Raw genomic sequence first — 24,067 nt, forward strand, 5'->3', positions numbered from 1 at the left:
CCATTATAGTATGAAACATTGCAACTCCTCAAAAGTTAACCCTTGAGGTTAATAGGTAGCCTCACTTTGGGGACTCAATCTGCTAGTACAAAATGTGAGTTGAAGAACTATCCCAAAGCCTATGCTATAATGGGATTGTAGTTCTGGAAATGAAAAAGCACTTTGGGGTCCATCTGATTCAAACCCCTAATTTTGCAAATAAGAAAGCTGAGGCCCACGGAGTTTTACTGGCTTTCCAAAGGTCACACTTGGAAGAGGCAGCTGGTAGTGCAGTGGATAGAGCTCTGCTCCTAGAGTCAGGAATTTTTGAGTTCACATCAGTCCTCAGACACTCATTAGCTATGTGACCCTGGGCAAGTCACTTAATCTCTGTTTTCCTCAGTTTTCTCAACTGTAAAATGAGATAATAATAGTACCAATATCCTAGGGTTGTTGTGAGGATCAAATGAGAAAATATTCGTAAAAGCACTTACTAGGCATTATAGAAATACTTATTGTCTCCCTTCCTCCACACACAAGTAGTAAATATCTGAGGTAGAATTTAAACCTGGGTCTTCTGACTCCTCTGCCAATATAATTTCCAGGGCACCACACTGCCTCATAAAAAAGCATTAACTTTTGAAACATTGTTAACTCATTTTGAGTTTGCCTTGAAACTCAAAAGATTGAAACACCATGAAACATCACATGAAACATCATCCAGTCACATTTCCTTCATCCTATACTTATGGAATTGGTTTTTTAACCTATATATAAAACTTTAGATTTATCTCTATTAAGTTTCATCTTGTTAAATTTTAACTACCTTTCTAACCAATCAAGATCTTTTTCAACCCTTACTTGGTTGTTTTATGTATTACCTATGCCTCTCAGATTCATGCCATTTGGTAAGAATAATCTCTATGACTTCAATGTTTATTGACTGATTAAAATATGATTAGTCCAACATGATCTGTTCTTTATGAAAATGACAAATTTAAGAGTGTATAACTTTTTTAAACACTCACAAGTCAACTCTTTAGTGACTCATTTTAGAATTTTGCCAAAATTCAAACTCCCAGCCTATAGTTAACATCTTCCTTCCTGTTCTCTCTCTCTCTCTCTTTCTCTCTCTCTCTCTCTCTGTCTCTCTCTCTGTCTCTCTCTCTTTCACTCACACACATGCACACATACATGTGCATGCATCTTTCTCCAAAGGCATTTTCCATTGTCCATGGTCTTCCATTGTCTATGACCAGCTACATGCAAAATATTTCTTAAAATTTACATTGGCTGGTTTTTTTTCAGTATCCTAGAATGTTATTAGCCACACTTGGTGACTTTAATTACTTAGAAGTAGATAGGTGCTCTCTCACTGGATCCTTTTTTTTTAAGGTTTCTTTTTTTATTCCCTGCAAACCTTTATTGTTCTCTCTTTTTCAGTCCACATACCCTCCTCCTTGAAAGTAAAATAAGAGCTAAGTAGTTCTACCTTATCACTTTCTAGCTTCTGCTTAAAGACATCCAGTGACAAATAATTTAGTACCATTGAGGAAATCTCTTTCATTTTTGATGGTCCAAATTGTTAGGAAAATTTTCATTATGTCAATCTGAAAAATACTTCACCAACTATAACAGAAACTCAGCATTGAAAGGAATGTCATCTAGTCCAACCTGTCTGGTTACTGCTCCTGTTTATTGTACCAGGTGGTCGCTTTCTAGAGCAACACTTTATATTTGTGTGTGTGTGTGTATGTATGCATGTATATAATTTTGTAAACTATAAAGTCCACTATATAAAAATATGAGCTGGTAGTAGCAAGTAGAGGTAAGATGAAAATGGAACTGAACCTGATATTTTATTGGCATAGGGAACTCTGAATGAGGAAACTCTGCCATTGCAAATTGGCACATTCATGGCACAGTGGATAGAGTGCTGAACATGAAGTCAGGAAGATTCATCTTCATGAGTTCAAATCCAACCTCAGACACTTACTAGCTGTATGACCCTGGGCAAGTCACTTCACCCTGTTTGCCTCAGTTTCTCATCTGTAAAAGGTGCTGGAAAAGAAAATGGCAAACCATTCCAATATCTTTGCCAAGAAAACCCCAAATGGGATCATGAAAAATCAGACATGCCTGAAACAGCTCAACAGCAACAACTCCAACTTATAGCCCTAGAGAGGAGCCTGGGACATTGACAGATTAATGACTTTCCCAGAGTCACAGAGCCAGTACATGTCAGAAGCATGATGTAAACTCTGTCTTTCATCTGGGATTAGCACACTAACTCTGATACAATACTTCTCAGTGGTAGTAGTAGTAGCATAAGTTAGCATGTCACATAATTTCTCCATCATACTTCCTCCATATATGCAGTTCCTAGATGAACCTTGTATGTGGCTATGTATTGGCATGTTTTTTCTTCCTTGGAATATAAGTTCCTTGAGAGTGGATGTTGTTTTTTGCTTTTATTTGTATCCCTGGTGCTTAGCCCATTGCCTGCATTAATAAATGCTTGTTGAATGACTGTTCACTAACCATCCATAAGAAAAAAAAAGCCAACTTTTAGTCTCCACTTTAGAACCACAATTCTAGGTTCAATTGGATAATCACTAAAAGTGCAATGCAGAGGGAAACTGCACTGGATTTGGAGTCAGGAAATGTAGGTTCAAATCCTAGCTCTGTCATTTACTACCTATGAGGCTTTAAGCAAGTTTTTCTCCGTAGAACTCAATTTCCTTATTCGTAAAATAAGAGAATTGAAAAAACAAAATGGGGGGATTTAACTAGATGGTATCTAAGGTCCTATCCAGCTCTAAATCTAAGGTCTTATGGGCCTATGATCTCCATGACTACCTGAATAGAGTGTGGAATCAGAGATGGGAAGGGGAACTTGGGCAGGAACATCTATGTATCAGTCCCACAGGTGCTCTTTGACCCCTCCTAAGCACCACAGTGTGGGCACCTGAGTGGCACAGTGGATAGAATGCTGGTCCTGGAGTCAGGAAGAGCTGAATTCAAATCTGGCTGTGTGACCCTGGACAAGTCACTTAAACTTGTTTACCTCAGTTTCTGTAGCTGTAAAATTAGCTGGAGAAGGAAATGGCAAACTGCTCTAGTATTTTTGCCAAGAAAACCCCAAATGGGGTCACAAAGAGTCAGACACAACTGAAAAATGACTAAACAACAACAACAAAAGCACTACAGTAGAAGTTCAGCTCAGCACATCTAGAAGAGGCCTATACATTACCTTCAGTGTCCTAGGCATCTGTCCTTCACATTGTAAACTCTCCTCACCCCCAACTCCAGTTGTTTCTTGTTCTATGTATTCATTCAGGTACTGTTGCCAACTATAAGAGTACTTAGCAAATGCAGGTACTTACTAAACATTTATTTACAAGTATTTATTGACTGACTAACTTCAAGAAATCTTGAGGATGAAAATGTGAGTATGTGCCATGCAGTATGCTTTAGTTTTGAGGGAGAAAGCTTCCAGACACCTAGGATACAATTATATCAGTATGTGAAATGCAATGATTTTTTTTTTAAAAATTACTTGATACTTTAATGATTTGAAAGAAGAAATTCACCTGCTAATAATATAACATCCTCTTCTCACTAGTGGAAGGGTCTATGTAGAAGCCTAAGTCCCAGGTGGGGAAAACTTAGTGTCTATACATGAGCCTGACTCTTCCCTCTCCTGAGTTGCCAGGCCAATAGCACAGTGCCTTTTTTATAGGAAACATGTAAACTTTTTCTAAAATTTATTAGATCTATCCCCAGGCAAAAATAAAAGGAAGTAGTGAGTATGGCTGGCACTGTTTCTATTCCTTCTTATGAGAGGCAGCATCATGACCAAAGTTGGACAGAGGTAGAAGCAGCTTTGGATGTGGGTTCCTTCTCACTTAGGTCTTCTCCTCATGCCATGTGACTAGGATTCAGCCATTTCAAAAGGCAGTTAGGGTCTGAGCTTAATGTAAGGGTCCCAAGCAATGATGAGGAAAGCCTACACAGGTTTGGTTTAATTGTTAAAGAATTTTTGACATTTTTTCTGCAATGGTCACACACAAGCATCCTGATGAGCCTCCTTTGGTCAAAATTAAGGACTACCAGGAACTGAAAAAAGATCCTCATTAACATGCCCAACATTTAAAATTATCCATCTCTCTTTGAACAAAAGAGATGTAAGTTTCCTTTCCTCTTATTTGTCTGTTTCCTTATGTAACTGACCTTAAGAGATTGTATAACAGCAACTCTGTGATTCAGTGCACTGTTCTTCTCTGCTTAGTATTATTAGAAGCTATTTGAGAAGCACTGCTAGAGAGTGCCTCCTGAAAGGAATCTTTTAATATGCTATTTAAAGGTCTGAGTAGTTTTTCTATGAACAGGAGTGAAAGATAAAAATGCCGCAAATGTTATCATAAAATGATAAAAAATCATTGTTTTTTATGAAATGTTCAATTATAATGTTGAGATAGTGTTTTTAAAAAATGTTCAGTATAGTTATTACACAACATGAATATTGCATATGTGTCCTGTGATATACTGCAGTAAAAAGCATCTTGCAAGGGTGCGTAGATTTCAAAAGTTCTTCTCTGATGTGACATGAAAAAAAAGGAAATGAAGCCATCTTTCTAAATGCTACTAAATTATGTGGAATAAATAGTTTTCCATATAAAATTGCACAAAAATTAAAAGTAGGTAGTTAAAGACAAGGGTATTTTACTTCTCAAAGAAAAGAGGAAGTAAGTGATAGAGGATAAACTATTGAGCGTAGAGAATGGTATCTCCAACCCTATATTCTCTTGAGGAAAAAAAGTCCTGTCGTTTCTTTGACGTAGTTAGCAGTGGGTAGGGGAGAGGGACACTCTCCCACCACTTAATTCATTTTTCTCACTCCCTTTGCTAAGGCTCTTGTGTTTCTACATCAGTGCCTACAGATTTCCACTATGGCTGAGGAATTTTCTTAGCTTCTGGCTTTGGGTTATTTTCAGATTTCTTAGAAAATGGGATATTCAGATTTGTCTCGCTCAGAGTCAGTCACTTAGTCACAAGTGTTATGGAGGATATTGAGTACTCATTATGGAATGCCATTAAAAAATAATCATGAAATGTTAGAGCTAGAAGGGACCTGAAAGAACATCTTGTCCCATCCCCTCATTTTTCAGAGAAAGGAGCTAAGGACAAGAGAGGTGAAGTGTCTTAGATAATATCATGTAGATTGTAAGAGGCAGAGCTACCACTTGGGCTCAAGGTTTTTTAGTTGTTACTACAAATCCAATGGTCTTTCTGAAGAGGTGGGGGGGGTTTGGGGTGCTCCTAGTTGCACAGAGGCACCCCAAGATCGTGGGAGGTTGTGGGGTACTGGGAAAAGCCCCAGAGCGTGGCGCAGGCTTGCCTGAAAGAATTCAACCCAAAATCTTCTTCCAGCCAGAGAAAAAGTTTATTAAAGATAAAGCATATAGGCCAGAATCCCAAGGAACCCAAACATCAGTGATCTAAATGGGGGCTAGAGTGGATAGGCCAGGTGACACTCACAAGGACGAGCGGGCTCAAGACAGGCTCAGCCTTTTGGGCATGAGGAAAGCTCAGCCTGTGAATGGGGGCTCAGGTAGCCAGGTGATGTCTGAATGGGGTCTGAATGGGGAGGCCAGGTGACACCGGAAAGAAGGAGCAGGTTTGAGAAAACCTCAGCCTCTGGGCTTGAAAGATTCTCAGCATCTGAATGGGAGCAAAGGTGAATCTTAAGTACAGAAAGACTGTGGGAGGGATCTAGGAGTGGCCAAGTAGTTTGGAGTGACTAGAGGAGGGGTCTAAGGAGATCTGGATGGGAGCAGCTAGTAAGCTGGGGTGAACAGAACTCCTGGGTCCTGGACCTCATGGTGCCTAGCTAGGATTAAGGGTGGGAAATGACCAGGGGCCACAGGAAAGTAAAACAATGGAAGGGAGATTGGGTGTAGGCACAATGCAAGGCCAGTTGAAGGGGGGAGGTGGTTGAGAAAAAGGGTCCAGGTGAGAATTTCCCTTTGGAAGGTCTGAGAGATTGAATAGATAATGAGAGTAGATAATGAAGGGAACTGGAAGGTAGAAGTTTGCTTTCAAAGGGAGATAAAGAGAGCTTTCAAAGGGAAATAAGGCAGTTTCTAAAACTTTAAGGTTTTCCTGGATGGTAGACAAACTGAAGCCAGGTTCTTTTTAGGGCCAGGGGCAAAGGTGCATTTGAATAAGCTTTCAAAGAAAGATAAAGTGAGTCTACAAGGAATCTAAAAGTTTTAAGGTTTTTCTGGGAATTGTAAAAAAAGGAGTCAAATTCCTTTTGAAAAGCGGCAAAAGGGAAAAGGGGCAAAGGTAAACCCCTTCATTTCTACTATGTTACACTACTGCTATGAAGCTAAAGTTTAACACTTCTTAACTTCAATGACCTGTGATCTCTTTGCTGTGCATACTACCTCCATCAGTTCAATTTGCAATGGTAATAATAATAACTAGCATGTATATAGCACTTTAAGGTCTCCAAAATTCTTTATAAATCTTGTCTTATTGTATACTCACAACAACCCTAGGAGATAGGTGCTATTATTATCCCCATTTTACAAATTTAAAAAAAAAACTAAGGCAGGCAGAGGTAAAAATTGTTTGTCCAGGGTCACATAGATAGTTAAGTATTTGAGGTAGGATTTGAATTCAGGTTTCCTTGACTCCAAGCCCAATATTGTCTACACTGTACCATCTGGCAGCTAGAAAAAATGCATTACCCTGAGGCCAACTTGTACCTGAGCCTCTGTAGACTTAGCTAAGCTGGCCCTCTGACAATAGGTATACAACCTTATTGGCTATAACACCCACGTTCAAAGCCCTTCCAAGTTGCCAGAGCTTGCCTTCTACTGGTCCAGCCCTTGCAAAACCAAGGTCACCACCACACCAAATGAGACATCAACATAATATTTTTGTTGGTATGGCCCATCTAAAGAAAGGGAAAATATGGGGCTGCTAGGTAGTACAGCAGATAGAGCACTGGCCCTGGAATCAGCAGGACCTGAGTACAAATCCAGCCTCAGACACTTACTAGCTGCATGATCCCGGGCAAGTCACCTAACCCCAATTGCCTCAAAAAAAAAAAAAAGGAAGGAAAAATAAGCTTTGTGATGTTGAGTCATGTTCAAGTTTTCCTAATCTACATAATCATTATATAGGGGAAAAGAGGAAGCAGTGACTACATAGGCAGGTGAGTGACCAAAGGTATCATGCTTTGGGGAACAGTACCCTGTGACCTGATCACTTCATGTTATTAAAAATGGGGCTTGAGTCACAAGAAGTAGATAGGCCAATATTGTTGTAAAGCCGGGTAATGAAGTCCCAATCAAGTCAAAGGGAGAGTAAAAAGGGATATCTGATTTAAGTGAATCAACATAATATTATTCTGCAGGAGGAATCATAAAAGTGACATATCTATGTGACAATAGAGACAAGAAGCATCTATGTTGGGTAAGCAGACACTGGGAAACTCAGCCAGTCATGAATCAAATGTCCCTTCAGCCAACTGTCATACATTGGTTGCTCCCAAATGAAGTCTTTCCCTTGCCCCATTAAGGGTATGTTTAATTCCTGAGGCCCTGGCCTCTGAGAAGCTGAGTTCTACTCAGTGTCATCATAATTTAAAGAGCTGGTTCAATTTAGTTTCTTGCACCAGTACTGCTTCCTAGTAGGATTTGCAGGTTTCGCTCCAACAGGGGCCACTATGGCCATTGGTCCAACTTGTCTTTCTCTCCATTCCAGACATATACAAAAGCACCATTTGATTTTTGTCTGCATTGAGAGAAATAGAGCTGAATACTCCATTGCCTATAGTCACCAGAAAAGATTGGAATGGTCAGTTATAGAGCACCCTATATAGAGAACAAAAACAATGGCACTCCCATATGTATTTAGAATAGATGGTCTGGAACTATTACTAGGTGGTATTTTCCAAGAAGAAAGGACACCAGTGTTTGAAAACCCTGAAAGTTACAAGTTATTCCACTGAAGGAACAAGGTTGGGAGATCATAAAATGTATACTTAATATCAAATTACCAACTTTATGACAAATTCATTAAATAAAAATGTCTATGTGACTCAGGAAATGTATTTGTAATAGGACAGAAGAATAAGGGGAAACACTAATAAATTGAAGAAGAAACTTATTTCATGTTTCTGGGAAATGATTTTGAAAAGTTCCAACAAATAAAAATATTTCTGCCATTTCTATCTCCTCCTCCATTTACAGACTCCCTTGGGGTAAGCAGGTCACCTCACAGACTCTGCCTCCCACCCTCTATCCCTCATCTCCTAACATCACAAGTGACCCAAATCCTGTTTTCACCTTCTGGCAACTCATTATAAGGAAGTTGTAGATAAGCTGGGAGAAGCTCAGGAAAAAAGGGAAGCAATGGCTTATGGTCAGGAGGAAAAGATTAGTTAGGGGAGAGTCAAATAATTAAATATATGTAAGTTGCCTACTAAAAAGCAAAGGGAATTTCAGTCTACAAATGCATGAAGGCTATAAATTCTGAGGAAGGTAAAGAATGATTTAGCTAATTTAAATGTAACGTAATAAAGAAATGGAATGAAATTAAGAAAGTTCACACAAATAAAAATGCTAGTATCACTCTTTCTTTTAATCTGTAAATTTGGGATGGGGTCAGAAATTTAAATTATATACCCACCAACTCTAGCATGCCAATACCCTCAACCCATTCCCCAAAGGCCATACCCCAATAAGCTGAAAATCTCCTGCTGCTTAAATGGACTCTAGCCCATTGACTGAGTCAATAGTGAAATTTCCCAAGCACAATAGGCTCTAGACAGGGGTATAACAACAACAACAACAACAACAACAACAACAAGACTTTTATCTTAAGGTACTTAAAACTAGAATGTCTAAGAAAGTTATAAACAGTTTGCTAAAACAAATTTTCAGGAGCAATGATAGCCAGTGAGAAAAATGAGGCTTTTTATTTAAATCCTTCTTAATTTCCTTTATTTAGAAATGAGATGTTTTGGTCCTGAACAGGCTAAAGATAATTCTTATTATACTTATTCTCTTCTCTCTACTTTAAGTCAATTGTCTGGTTTGCTTCTTAGATGTGTTCCTTAGAAACAAGTGAATTGCTTGAGTACAACTGTTAGCACAGGCAGAAAGGCAATGCAGCTGACCCAAGGGGCAGGAAGCAATGGATACAACCGTTGTACTGAATGCATTGATAATTTCACCCACATAAGGACTACACTCAGCCAGCATCTTTGAACAGAGGGAAATAATGCGACCACTGCTGATATTTGTTTAGACTGGCCCTTATTCAATAGCCACAGAACAATCTAGTGTGTTAGAAGCATAGAAGAAGGCAGGCAGAAGCTTCACTGAAATAGTCTAAAATCCCTCAGAATTGACTTTCTATGTGTCAGCAGGCCCTGTTGGTGTGTCCACCATAATGGGAAAATAAATTGAAGAATGTGACCTCTGTGCATCCTTAGTGGCATCTCCCATGCAGGCAGCTATCAAACTGAATCAAATTTAGGTGATGTAACACACCTCTGGGGGCTGGATCTGTAAAGAAAAGAGGCAAAATGTGGCAGAAATTAAGTTTCTACTAAAGATCTCATAGACAACAGCTGAAGGCATTTTTGTTTGCATTTAGGATTTGAGAGGAATCTGTTAATTACAGATAAAAGGCAGATGAGCAAATTCACTTTTCAATGAAATAAAAGTCAGAGAAATTCCTATGAAAAGGGAGGCAGCCTGACATATAAGATCTAGAGACCCTACCATAGTGAACAGATCTGGTAATAATATTAATAGTGGCTAGTGTGAATTTAGTGCTTTAAGTTTTGCAAAGTGCTTTACATATGTTATACCATTTGATGCTCACAACCTCCCTGTGAAGTGATGCTACTATTATCCCCATTTTACAGATGAGGAAACTGAAGGTGAGAGAGATTAAGTGATTTGTTTAGGGTCACATAGACAGTAAGTATATGATGCAGAATTTGAATGCAAGTCTCCCTCACTCCAAGCCTAACACTATCCATTGTGTCATCTATCTGCCACCATGGTAGTTAACCCAATGAGTTAGTCACAAGAGTTAGCAACAAGAATGATAGAGCAATTAGGTTTTCACTTCCAATAAGTATGTAAGGAAGAGAGAATTTTGCAATGTCCTCCAGACACATATGATTTGTGTTTCTGCAAATGCAAATAATATTTACATATGGACAAAAGGCAGGTTAGGCTCCTGCCAAGAGCAAAGGGGTCTCTATCTAACTCTCTAGGTTATCAAAGAGAATGAAGTGTTCCTTGGAAGAATGTAGAAATGCTTCTAAGAGAAAAGAAAAAAAGAAAAGAATGTGAAGAAACATGTGAATCCTGAACTATATTAAGATGTTGTAGAATGAGAGAATCTCACACAGAGAAGGAAGGAAAAAAGACTATTTGAACACCTGAGGTAATAAAGTAGATATGGAGCTCTTACCATAGAGGAAGGAACAGGAGTTCCCTGAGACAGAAACAGCTTTCCGCACTCCAAGAGATGATGAGATGGACTCAGAGGTAACTCCAGAAGACAGGTCATCCAGTGGTGGTTGGTCCCTTCCTAAGGGTAACGAGGCAAACATATGTTTGCCTGACATGATCAATATAGAAATGCTTTTCTCTTCCCAAAGCACATGTATAGGACATTCTCTAGTCTTGTCTAATCTGATGAGACTATTCATTCCTGGTATTAACAAAGGAGCAAATGCTACGAGAAGAGAAGTAGAAGGTATTGTGAGGAATTCTATAATTCAAGGGCAATAACCTTAAGATTGAGAGGGACACAGGTATTGTTCTCATCACTGTCAGTAACTGAAGGAAGAGACCTCAGAAGATAAATATATATTTAGGAAGTGAACAACTAGTTAAGATAGGGTTTGACAAAAACATTTGGATTCAGAGCCACAGATTAAAGTATAGGATCTTGGCAATGGAGTACATCAAATGGGGGTCTGTATATGAGAGTGGGATACTCAAACTAATCATTAAGTCCTCAAAACTCCAAAGATGAAATTGTTACTTAGGGACCAAGAAGGAAGAGTAGTTTGGGAGTAGTTTCTGTGGTTCTGGAATCAGAGATAGAGGTAGTATAATATCATGGGAATAATACTGAATTTGGATTCAGTGACCTGGTTCAAATCTTGTCTCTGCCATTTACCAGCTGTGTGATTCTGGATAAATCATCTTACCCCTTTGTGCCTAGGTTTCACTATCAATAAAATATGGACAATAACACTTATTTCATAGGGTTGTGAGCATCAAATGAGATAATATATGTAAAACAGTTTTCAAACTTTTAGATGCTATAGAAATGTGCATTATTCTTCTTATTACTACTTTTGGGCACCTGCACATTATTTCACCTTTGTAGGAGTCATTTTCCCCATCTGTAAAGCAAAGATGTCAAATGATATAATCTCTACATCCTACGAATCTCATCTATTAGATTGCAAGGCAGGCATTACCCTTGGCTGTCCCTGCAGTCCTTCCCAGAAGAACTTTTGTGCTTCTCAATTTCTAATTGAAGATGAAGTATCACAGAACAAAGTTTAATTAAGTCCTCTACTTGATCACTCCAGATTGTCCTGTACCCCCTCAAGCAGCACCGAAAGGAAAGAAACCAGAAAGAAATGGGAGAAGAAAAAAAAAATCATGAAATGTTTTTAGAGACTAAATATATCCCTTCAACTTGCCCATAGGCAAGTTATCAGTTGGTGCAGGACACTGAGATAAGCTTCTAAAGAATGATGCTGTCATTTTCTTCCCACTCATCCATTATTGCTTGTTTCCCAGAAGTTTCTCTAATTTCAGAATATTCTAGTTGAAAAGGACCTTGAGGGCTAGTGCATTCAACTTTCCACCCAATGTAAGAATTTCTCTACACATCATCTACTGAAAGATGATATGGTGTTATATTTTGGAGGGAACCTTCTATACCAGCAACCCCACTAGTATTTTCCCTAGCAAATCTAGGCATCAGCTCACTGCTGGCCTCTTCTTCAGGTTCTGAATGCCACCCATGGGGAGACCTCCAAAGAGTTTCCTTCATTCCACTCCTTCTTGTATCTCCAGCAACCCAACTGTTAGGTAATTAGAAGGGTTACTACACTCAGTATTCAAGAAGTATAATGAAAAATGCATTGTTGGTGGAGTTGTGAATTGGTCCAGCCATTTTGGAGAGCAATTTGGAACTATGCCCAAAGGGCTATAAAAATGTGCATACCCTTTGACCCAGCAATAGCACTTCTAAGGCTGTATCTCAAAGAGATCATACAAATGGGAAAAGGACCCACATGTACAAAAATATTTATAGCAGCTCTTTCTGCGGTGGCAAAGAATTGGAAATTGAGGGGATACCCATCAATCGAGAAATAACTGAACAAGTGTTGGTATATGAATGGAATGGAATACTATTGTGATATAAGAAATGATGAGCAAGCAGACTTCAGAAAAACCTGGAAAGACTTGTGTGGACTGATGCTGAATGAAGTGAGCAGAACCAGGAGAATGTTGTACACAGTAACAGCCATGTTGTGCAATGACTAACTTTGATAGACTTAGTTCTTTTCAGCAATGCAAGGATCTAAGACATCTCCAAAAATCTCATGATGGAAAATGGTATCCACATCCAGAGAAAGAACTATGGAGTTGGAATGCAGATCAAAGCATATTATTTGCTCTTTCCTTTTCTCTTCTGTTTTGTTTTGTTTCTTCTTTCTTGTGGTTCCTCCTATTGGTTCTAATTCTTCTTTACAACATGACTAATGTGAAAATATGTCTAATAGGAATGTATGTGTAGAGCCTATATTAGATTGCATGCCACCTTGGGGAGGCAGGAAGGGAAGAAGGGAGGGGGAGAGGGGGAGAAAATTTAAAACTCAAAAGCTTATAGAAATAAACATTGAAAACTAAAAATAAATTAAATAATAAAAAGAAGCATAATGAAGAAAAACAGTAATACACAAAGAGTTATTGTATGCCTATACAAAGGAGAGTATATAAAGCATGGTGTAGTGGACAGAGCTCTAGAATTAAAGTCAGGAGGAGAACACTAATTTCAAATCTTGACTCTGATATTTATTACCTATACAACCATACACAAGTCACTTAGCTTCTTTCAGTCTTAGTTTCCTCATCTGAAAAATGGGGATAATGCCTGTAGTGCCTAACACACAGCTGTTGTGAAGCTTGACTGGAAACTTCTATTAAGTGTTTTGAAAGCCTTAAAGTACTTAAACCTTATAAGTATGCTACTACTACTACTACTATTACTACTATTATTACTACTACTTCTCTACTTGGGCCTTTCCACTTAGGAATGGATCCAGAAAACATGTTGTTTGTTTTTTATCATAATGACAAACAAGAATTCACCAGGGCTTATGGAAGTATGAACATATTCTCACCTCTTCCTCCCTACCCTGCCCTCACAAAAAATAGAAATGGGTCTTTTTTTTTTTTACCACTGATGTTTAACCAATTTCTGCTTGAATATTTCCTGTGATAGTTTAAAAAAAACAACAACATGGTTCTGTGGAAGGAGCTTGGAGCTTGAAGCTAAAAGACAAGAGTTTCTAATAGTTGGCAAGTCACTTAACCTCCCTCTGCCTCAGTTTCCTCATCTTAGCAGCTGGGTTGCATAATGGATAATGTGTTAGACTTGGAGTCAGGAAGACATGAATTTGAATCCTGTTTAATACACTTAGCTGACTGTGATCCTGGGGCAATCACTTAACTTTAATCTACTCAGTATTCTTATCTATAAAGTGGGAATAATAATAGCACCAACTTTACAGGGTTGTATGTGAAGATCAAAGGATATGATGTATTTAAAGCACTTTGCAAGCCTTACAACACAATATGAATGTTAGCTATTATTATTATCTGTAAAACGAGGATATTTTTACTACCTTCCCACCAAAGTTGTTGGTAGAAAACCATTTTGTAAGCCAGAAAGTGCTTGATGAATGTCACTTAGGATTTTTATTTATATTATTGGTCTAATACAGTTCATTCCATTTATGGACAGTTCTTATTGTTGGAAAGTTGCTCCTATTTTTATCAAGATTAATGAGGAGGGATTTTAAGACAGGAAGAGGGACTGTGGCTACTTGGGGAAAATTATGAATTTCATGCATTGATGAACTCAGAAGAGAGGATAGCCGCCTTTCACACAAGACTCACAAGAAGGCTGACTGTATGACCCTGAGGAAGCAGGGAAATATGACTCTAAAGGTTGGGAGAGAAGAATAACAACTGGTACATGGCAGACATAGCTTCACCTCAGCTGTTTACAGCTTGGACTTGAGTCTGGTATTCTGACCTGACCACTTAGCTCCCCTATCAAAGGACCTGTTCTTATTGAAAGGGATGTAGTGAGTTTCTCTGTAAAAACACTCAAGGGACTAGATGCATAAGAAACCCTGTAGCCTGGGTTTTCAAGCCTGGGACATTTCACATGCTGCTATTTGACCCTAATTCCTTATTTGATGGAGAGCGTGCTGATGTGCAATGGTGTATGCCTAATGAAAGGTACAGACTCTCTTTGGAATTAAGAAGAGAGAGAAACAGAGATAGAGAAACAGAGAAAGATGGAGACAGACACACACACACACACACACACACACACACACACACTTTTGAAACTGCATGAAAACCTGCGTAATATTTGTAAGTCAGTTTTGTTCCTCTAGAAATTGCCCTCTCAGATTTGGATCCAGGAAACTGAGTCCCACAGGTGGTGTTTCCCATGAGGAAGAGCTCTACAGTGAAAATTGTTCATCTGTTTTTTTCTACAATGGGGAGATAGAACCAGTCAGATTAGGAGGAGTTGTCAATAATGAAACTAACCATATACCAGGTTGGTTTATTTCTTCCCAAAGAGCTCAGGGGATTTTACCTGGAATCCATAGAGACAACAAATGTCAGGGAGTTCATGAACTTAGATAGAAAAAAAAATCTGTTTTAATATAATTGATTTCTATTGTAATATTATGCATTTTATGAATTTGAAAACATTATTCTAAGAAGGGGTCATACAAGCTTTTCCAGAGTGCTAAAAGGGTCCATGACACTACCAAAAGTGAAGAATTCCTGAAAAGATAAGTGCCTTCACATCATCAAAAGTAACTTCCATCATTCATTGCCTCTAACTTAGTCCTTAAGTGTCACACTTCTTTTCCATATGGCAATCTTTCAAATGGAAGTCACCCATACCTGAAGAGGAATCCCTTCTAGAATTTACCTGCCAAATGGTCGTGTAGCCTTTGTTTAAGTCCTTGAGAGAGGAGGAAGAATCTATCACCTCTTGAGGAAATATATTCCTCCTTTGAAATTGTTGGGAAGTTTTGCTTAACATCAAACCTAAATTTATCTCTTTATAGCTTCCAACCATTGTTCCTACTTCTGTCTCTGGTGCCAAGCAGAACATGTCTATTCCATCTTTAGAATGACAGCCTTTTAAATACTTAAATATGGTTTTCATGTTTCCCTAAAATTTCTCAGTGTCTCTCGAAAATGTAACATCCAACAGACAAGCAAGGCAGAGTAAGTACCTCATGTTAAAGGTAATATGTACTTTTTAAAAAGCCATACTAATTAATATTTAGTTTCATATTTACTTCTTCTAAATATGGAATATTCATGTTTGCTGATATTTACCAGATTCATAATAATTTTAATGTGATACCCAGAATTCAGTATGAAGCTTGATCTCATTATCTGCACACTAGACTTTATTAATGCAGTCTCAAAGCCTAATTAACTTTTTTGGTTACTACATTACACCGCTGAGTCATATTGAACTTTGAAAGAACTAAAATCCCAAAGACTATCCTTGGGAGCTGCACAGATTTCGCCTATGTGGAACTTAGTACAAAACTTTACATTTATTCCCCTTGAATGCTATCATGAGGCAAGATAACATGTAGAGAATGCAGGCATTGATTTGGTTACCACTTATATTCTAAGCAAGAATTCTGTCATCACAGAAAATTTTTCTCTCATTATTGACCATATAGTATAAAGTATATAAAAACAGTATTGACAAGAAAAAGCATATAATACAGTAGAACAAAAATGTATCCTCAAAGGATCTTCTCCAATCATGTCTCCTAAGTTTTTGTTAATGTCATACAAGATTCATTGATATGACATAGATTAGGTACATAATAAATACACAGTAATAAATGAATGTACTAATCTAGTGTTTGATAAACCAAAAAAGTCAAACTTTTGGGGTAAGAACGCACTATTTGACAAAAATTGCTGGGAAAACTGGAAAGCAGTTGGGCAAAAACTAGGGATAGACCAACATTTCCCACCATATACCAAAATAAGGCCAAAATGGATAAATGATTTAGACACAAAGGGTGACATCATAAGAAAATTAGGGGAGCACGAAAAATGTATCTTTTGGATCTGTGGATAAAGGAAGACTTTATGATCAAACAAGAACTAGAGGGAAACAAAGGAAATAAAATAGATAATTTTGATTATATGAAATTTAAAAGCTTTTACACAAGCAAAACTAATGCAGGCAAAATTAGAAAGAAAACAGGAAACTGGGAAAAAATTATAGCCTATTTCTTGATAAAGACCTCATTTCTCAAATATATAGGTAACTGAGCCAAATTTATACATAAAAAATAAGAACCATTTCCCAGTTGATAAATGGTCAAAGGATATGAACAGGCAATCTTCAGAAGAAATCAAAGCTATCAATGGTCATATGGAAAAAAGTGCTCCAAATCAGTAATGATTAGAGAAATACAAATTAAAATAACTCTGAGATACTACCTCACACCTTTTAGATTGACTAACATGTCAGAAAATTAAAATAATAAATGCTGGTTGAGATGTGGAAAAATTGGGACACCAATGCACTATTGGTGGAGCTATGAGCTAGTCCAACTACTCTGGAGAACAATTTGGAACTATGCCCAAAGAGCTATACAACTGTGCACACCCTTTCACCCAGAAATACCACTATTAGGTCTGTACCCCAAAGAGATTAAGGAAAAGGGACCTATTTATGAAAAGGTATTTATAGCAGTTCATTTTGTGATGGGAAAGAATTGAAAATTGAGGAGATGCCTATCAAATGGTTAAACAAGTTGTGGCATAGGATTGTGATGGAATACTCTTTTTCTATAAAGAATGATGAACAGGATGGTTTCAGAAAAACCTGGGAAGTCCTATATGAACTTATGCAAAATGAAGTGAGCAGAACCAGGAGAACACTGTACACAGTATAGCAATATTGTAATGATGATCAACTGTGAAAGATTTAGCTGCTCTGATCAAGACAATGATCCAAGAGAACTCCAAAGGACCCATGATGAAAAATATTGTCTACCTTCAGAGAGTTGATGAACTCTGAATGCAGACTGAAGCATACTTTTTAAATTTTCTTTATTTTTCTTGTTTTAATTTTTTTCTGTTTTCTTTTGCAACATAGCTAATATGGAAATATGTTTTGCATGACTTTACATGTATAATCGATATAAAACTGCTTACTTTCTCAAGGAGGGTGGAGGGTGGGAAGAAGAGAATTTGGAATTCAAAATGCTGTAAAATTATTGCTAGAAAATATTTACATGCAATTGAGAAATATTTAATGAAATAAATAAATAATATATTTTAAAAGAGTCATTGTTAAGTGTAATAACAGCAATAACCTACTTTAATGACACTGTAAATTAATACCAAATGAGTCATCAAACATGCTTATGAATGGTGTTTGCCATTGTTGTGGAGATTTAAGTTCAGAGTGCAAATCAATCAACACATATTTATTGATTTATTGATTGAAATCTGGAAAAAAATTTAATACTATCTTATTTTTCCCAATTTTATGTCAAGACAATTTTTAAGCATTAATTTTTACAAAATTTTGAGTTTCAAATTTTTCTCTCTCCCTTCCTCCCCTCTCCTCTTCCTAAAATGGTAGACAATTTGATATAGTTTATATATGTGCAATTATGTAAAACATATTTCCATAATAGTCTCAGTTTTGAAAGAAGAAACAGGTCAAAAGGAAAAAAAAGATGAAAAATAAAGTGAGAAAAGTATGTCTCTATCTGTGGTCAAAGTCCATCATTTCTTTATCTGGATATAGACAGCATTTTCCATCGTGCGTCCTTTGTACTTTTCTTGGATCATTGTGTTACTGAGAAGAGCTAAGTAACTCATAGTTGATCATCATGCAATGTTGCTGATCCTGTGTATAATGTTTTCCTGGTTCTACTCTTTTCACTTTGCATCAGCCGTCCAAGTCTTTCCAGGTTTTTCCGAAATCCACCTGCTCATCATTTCTTAATGCACAATGGTATACCATTACATTCATATACCACAGTTTGTTCAGCCATTCCTCAACTTATGGGCAACTCCTCAATTTCCAATATTTTGCCACCACTAAAAGGGCTGCTATAAATATTTTTGCACATGTAAGTCCTTTTTCCTTGTTAATATCTCTTTGCAATACAGACCTAGTAGTGGTATTGATGGATCAAAGGGTATGCACAGTTTTGGTTGCTCTTTGGACAGAGTTCCAAATTGCTCTCCAGAATGGCTGGATTAGTTCACAATTCCACCAATAGTGCATTAGTGCCCCAATTTTGCCACATCCTCTGCAACATCAACAAGTATTGATTAAAAGTCTACAATGTTTCTAGACACAAAGGCTACAAAGACAAAAACAGTCCCTCCCAGGTGGCACTAGGTGGCATAGAGGATAGAATGTTGGGCTGAGAGGAAGAAAAAGCTGAGTTAAAATTCTGTATTAGAATATGACTGCTACTAGCTATGTGACCCTGGGCAAATCAGTTAACCTTTCTCAGCCTCAATTTCTTCAATTTCCTATAATAATAGCACCTACCTCACAAGGTGGTTGTGAGGACCATGTGAGATAACATATCTAAAGTGTTTTATAAATGCTAACTATTACTATTATTGTTTTTATTATTATTACCAAGTTGCTTACATTCTAATAGGGGATATCCATACAAAATAAATTCATAAATAAGATAACATGGGGGTGGTGGAAGGACTAGCCCCTTTGTATCATGGACCTCTTTGACAGTCGGTGAAGTCTATGACCCCCTTCTCAGAATAATATTTTTAACTGCATAAAATAAAATATATAAAATCATAAAACACATAGAAATAAAATACATACAAATACAAGTAGAGTCAATTAAGATGTAGTACTTTGACCATCTTTTTTATTCTGTAAGACAAATTCACAAACTCCAAGTTAGGAAATCTTGTGCTGGAGGAATCAGGAAAGGCTTCATGTGGAAGGTGATGCCTGAGCAAAAAACTAAAGAAAATTATGGTTTCTAAGAGGTAGAGAGGTGGGGATAGAGTGTATACTTGCCATGCAGGACAGCCTGTGAAATAGTTCATGCATGACCAAAAGCAAGAATACCAATCTGATTGGAGTGAATGAAGGGAAGTAATATATAAAAAGGTTAGAAGACAAGTTAAGGCCAAGTTGTTAAGGGCCTTAAATGTCAAATAGAGAAATTTAAAGCTGACTTTAGATACAGTAGAGAGCCACTGAAGTTAATGGAAAAGAAGAATGACACAATTAGGTGGGTGCTTTAAGAAAATCCCTTTGGCCACTACATGGAGAAGTAACTCTATATGGCTCCCTTCTGCACTACCTGCCTCCTCCACTCCAGGTCAGCTGACTTGCTTTTGAGTGTGTGTGAGTGTGTGTGTGTGTGTGTGTGTGTGTGTGTGTGTGTGATGCACAATAGGCCTTAAGTGATTTGCCCAGAGTCACAAAGCTAGTAAGTGTCAAGTGCCTGAGGCCAGATTGAACTCTGTTCTTCCTGCCCCCCCACCTCCAGGCCAACTGGCTCACTTTCTATGATATCCAATCTTTGTTCTGAGCATTAATCTGCTTAATCCTCTAATCTTCCCCTTTACCCCCAATTACTACTGAATATACTGGATGGAAAACAAAATCAAGGCACAGATTTCAAGACTTCACTGATCTATGATTTCAATAGTTTAAGCTGTTCTCTTCAACACAGACCATGATTTCTTCTTTTCTTAGTAGGTAGCCTTTTAAAAATACTGTGACTAAAGAAACCCCACTGCCTCTTAGTCCACCTTAGAGTAATGAACCTCTGAACATATTAGCCAGGCAGGTCCTTGTACAGCAACTAAATTCGCTAAACCAGCCTAAGTTGTAGTCTTTAAAAAGAATCTTTCACCTTAATAACAATAGCAGCATTTATATAATGCTTTAATCTGTACACATAGTCTTTACCTATGTTATCTCACTTGATTCTGGAAACAACTGTCTGAGGTAGGTACTATTGTTATCTGTGTTTTACAAATGAGGAAACTGAGGTTGAGAAAGATTAAGTGACACACAGCTAATGAGTGTCAGAGGCAGTATTTGAACTCCGAACTTCTTGATTCTAAATCCCTCACCCTATCTGAGGGATATACATATAGATGTAAATGTATACAGAGAGAGAGAGAGAGAGAATTGATAGAAGAAGTAGCAAGAAGAGTAGCAGATTAGACTAAAGTTTTCCTTTTGCCCCCAAGCAGAGCTGGATGACACTAGGGATCATACTAATAACAAGAATTAGAACTAACATCCATCTAGAGGTTTAGGTTGGCAAACTGCATTCATTCGCTGCTCCCACATCATCTCTGGAAACCTCCATGTCTATTGGGCATTCATTCATGGAACAATTATCTATTAAATCCCTCTAGCATCCTGCACTAGGCATTGAGATATGAAGATGGATAAGATCTAATTCCTGCCTTCAAGGAGTTTACAATTAAGTAGGGGAAAATAAGACATACACACTGTTAACTTCAATACAAGTCAAAATATAGCTTTCTAGTTCTCTGTGCTGCCTGGTGTATAGACAGGCGCTATAGTCATCTGCATGAAACATTTTTTTAAATGGGAAATATTAAAGAGAAGACCAGGGACACCTGGTCTGTGTGATGAGAGTGTAACTGTTATGTATTTGACAAGAGAAAAGAAAAAGGGGGCTTACTTAGGCTGAGAGGAGGAGTGGTGAGACCCAAGGTAATGACAATGACATAAGTAAAAGGGCACCCTGAAATTGGACTCTGGAATCAAGCATCTAGGATGCCCAAGCCAGTTTAGGGTTATGTTGAGTCAAACAGGGCTCAGATAGTGGAAATAGCCAACAAGGCTGCCCCAGTGACATAGTCTAGGCACACATATTCATAGACATATTCTCAAAGCAAGTCTCTAGGATTGCAGCTAGAAAAAGACATACAAAGCCTTCCCCCTCCCCCATACAGTCACTTAACAACTTTCAGCTTCATCTTCCTCACCTGTAAAATGAGGATAATAACAGCACCTACCTCCTAGGGGTGTTTGAGGGTCTAATGAGATAAAATGTACAGATGCTTTGCAAACCTTAAAACCCCATATATATTGTAGCCATTATTCAGGTCACCTCCCTTATTATTGACTTTATTTCCGCTATATATGTTGTCTTCTCCATATTAGAATCTAAGGTCCTTCAGGGGACTCTCTTACTTGTTTGTATGTGCTTCCCCAGCACTTAGTAAGCCCTTAATGTTTTTTTTATTAATTGCTTCAAAGCCCTTGATTCGAAAATTAAGAATAAAGTTTAAAATGCAAATACACCTGAAAGAGGTAACACAAGGACTCAAATGCATTGCACTATGAATTATTAATATCAAGTTCTCTCCTGTTTTGAATAAGGAAGAGACTATGAGTGTACTGGGAATCTGAAAGTAGGAGAGGACACAACCATTGGGGAAAGAGGGCTCAGGGAACCTGGAGACCATAAATCAACTAATAATAATATCATTTGTATAGCCATTTAACAAAGCACTTCATACACTAATTTCATCCCCCGGGAGGTGGTATTTTGTGAATGAGGAAACCGAGGCTAAGAAAGATTAAGTGACTTGCCCAACATCACACAGCTAGTAAGTTATCTTAGGGAAGATTTGAACTCAGGTCTTCTGAACTCCAAGTCCAGTATTCTATCCACTGTGTCACCCAGCTGCCTGTAGTGTCATCACAATTTTCACTAGGGCTGGCTCTTTTTACCTTTTTCAATTTGTTGTGCAAAATATACTATAAAGGTAATTTAGGTTAATCCTACCTTTAGAAAAAAGCATTGTCATGAGGATTATACTCTAGGCAAAGTTAAGAAGCAAGGCAATATTTATTGGCATTTTCCCACCTTAGCTTTCAGAACTTTCATCCCCATACCACTTTATCCAACTATTTCTATAACTAATATCTCATTCCTCTATTACTACATTTTCAAATTGCTGTGAAGTCATCCAACTGAGTCATCCTTTGATAAGGTTTAATTTTCATAGGTTCAAAGACAGAATTAGAAGAAACCTTAGAGATTAGCTAATCCAATCCCTTCCTTTTACAAATAAGGAAACTGAGGCCTAGGCAGGTTAGGATAACAGGATTGTATATCTAGAGCCTAAAGGGATTTCAAAGCCCATCTAAGTACAACCTCTTCATTTTACAGTTTAAAAAATTGAGGTGCACAGAAATTAAATGACTTGCCCAAGACCACACAAGTAGTAAGTGGCAGAACAGGGATTCTAACCAAGGATATATAACCCTTACCTAAGAGTAATCATTTGGGCATTTTCACAGAGAACTCTTAAGAATCCCAAAACCCCTTCCTTAGGTGACCTCAGAAAACAAAGTACCTACTGAAGTGACTGGCAAATGAACCACAGTCCTATGCCTTCAGTTCTAGATATAGGGTTAAAAATCATACCAGGGCCTGGGAACCTTCTGAAGTTAATTTCAGACCGCAGAGTCAAAATCTTCAGGCCCATGATCCTAAGGGAACTTAACCTTATTCTTGGAGCACAGTCAGGAATCTGAGGAAAAATTGGATTTTTTAAAATGACTTATCACTAAATCAAATGGAATGCTGCCCTTTTCTGGTGGTAACTTTAGTCATGGCTCTAAAAATGCATGACTCCTAGGCATAACTATGCCCTAAATGGTTCCATAATAGGGACCTGAAATAGTGTCTGAACCACCCCCAAACAGCTCCTACCATGGACAAATGACTTGAGTAATGGAAAGAACTAAGCCTAGTCAAGATTAGATTTGATTTGAAAGTTATCTGAAGCACCCAAAATCCTTATTTCTATTGGCTACTTGATTAGCTTGTTTCTCTGTCTTCCCTTTGGAAAATGCAAGCCCAAAAGCAGAGCTCCCTGCAGCACCTGAAGGGTGCTGAATCATTTATAGTTATAGTGGTAGTGTTTAAAACAAAAAACAAAATCAACAGTGCCACTCCCTCTTTAATTATATAAGTGTAATTATATAAACAAACAATTTTGTTGGTTTCATATCTGATTTTGAAAATAAAGTATTGGGCAGGATTTTATCATCTTTGTCATTGATCTTTTGCTACAAGTGAAATTAATAAATTGGCCATTAATCTACAAATTAGGATAAAAGGAATTTAAAGAGTTCCTGAGCATTCTGAATGAAACAATCATGAAAATGAGCACTTGCCCACATTCCTAGACCACAAAAGAAATCATGGGAAGAAAAGAAACAGAATAGTAAAGGTGAGCATCATTTGCCTGGGGCAAACAGCAGGAATGGTGCCCCCAAAATCTTAAGATAAATTCAATTTGGGGGTAAATGAACCTAAGACTCTAGACTTTGTAGGAGGATTTACTCTAGGACACCATCCCATTTTGAGGAGACTGAAGGCTATGACATATTAACTCCCATGAACAGACACTCCATGGCAGCATGAACCAGTTTCTGGAAAGGCTACTACTTAGGAGGAAAGAAGATTTTGTTGGCCTGGGAAGGAGCTCACTTAGAGTTTAAGCCTTGACACAGTCTGGTAGCTTTTTAATTTTCATTAATTATTTTGCGTCATTAAGTACTACACTCAAGTTATTTCTACTGTTGAAGGAATACAAGTGCTGTCAACACACTATAAATTTTGGTGCACTGGGGAAAGCCCTTGCCAGCC

Source organism: Vombatus ursinus, unplaced genomic scaffold (genome assembly GCF_900497805.2).
Source record: "Vombatus ursinus unplaced genomic scaffold, bare-nosed wombat genome assembly UNPS02005659.1, whole genome shotgun sequence".
NCBI lineage: Eukaryota > Metazoa > Chordata > Mammalia > Diprotodontia > Vombatidae > Vombatus > Vombatus ursinus.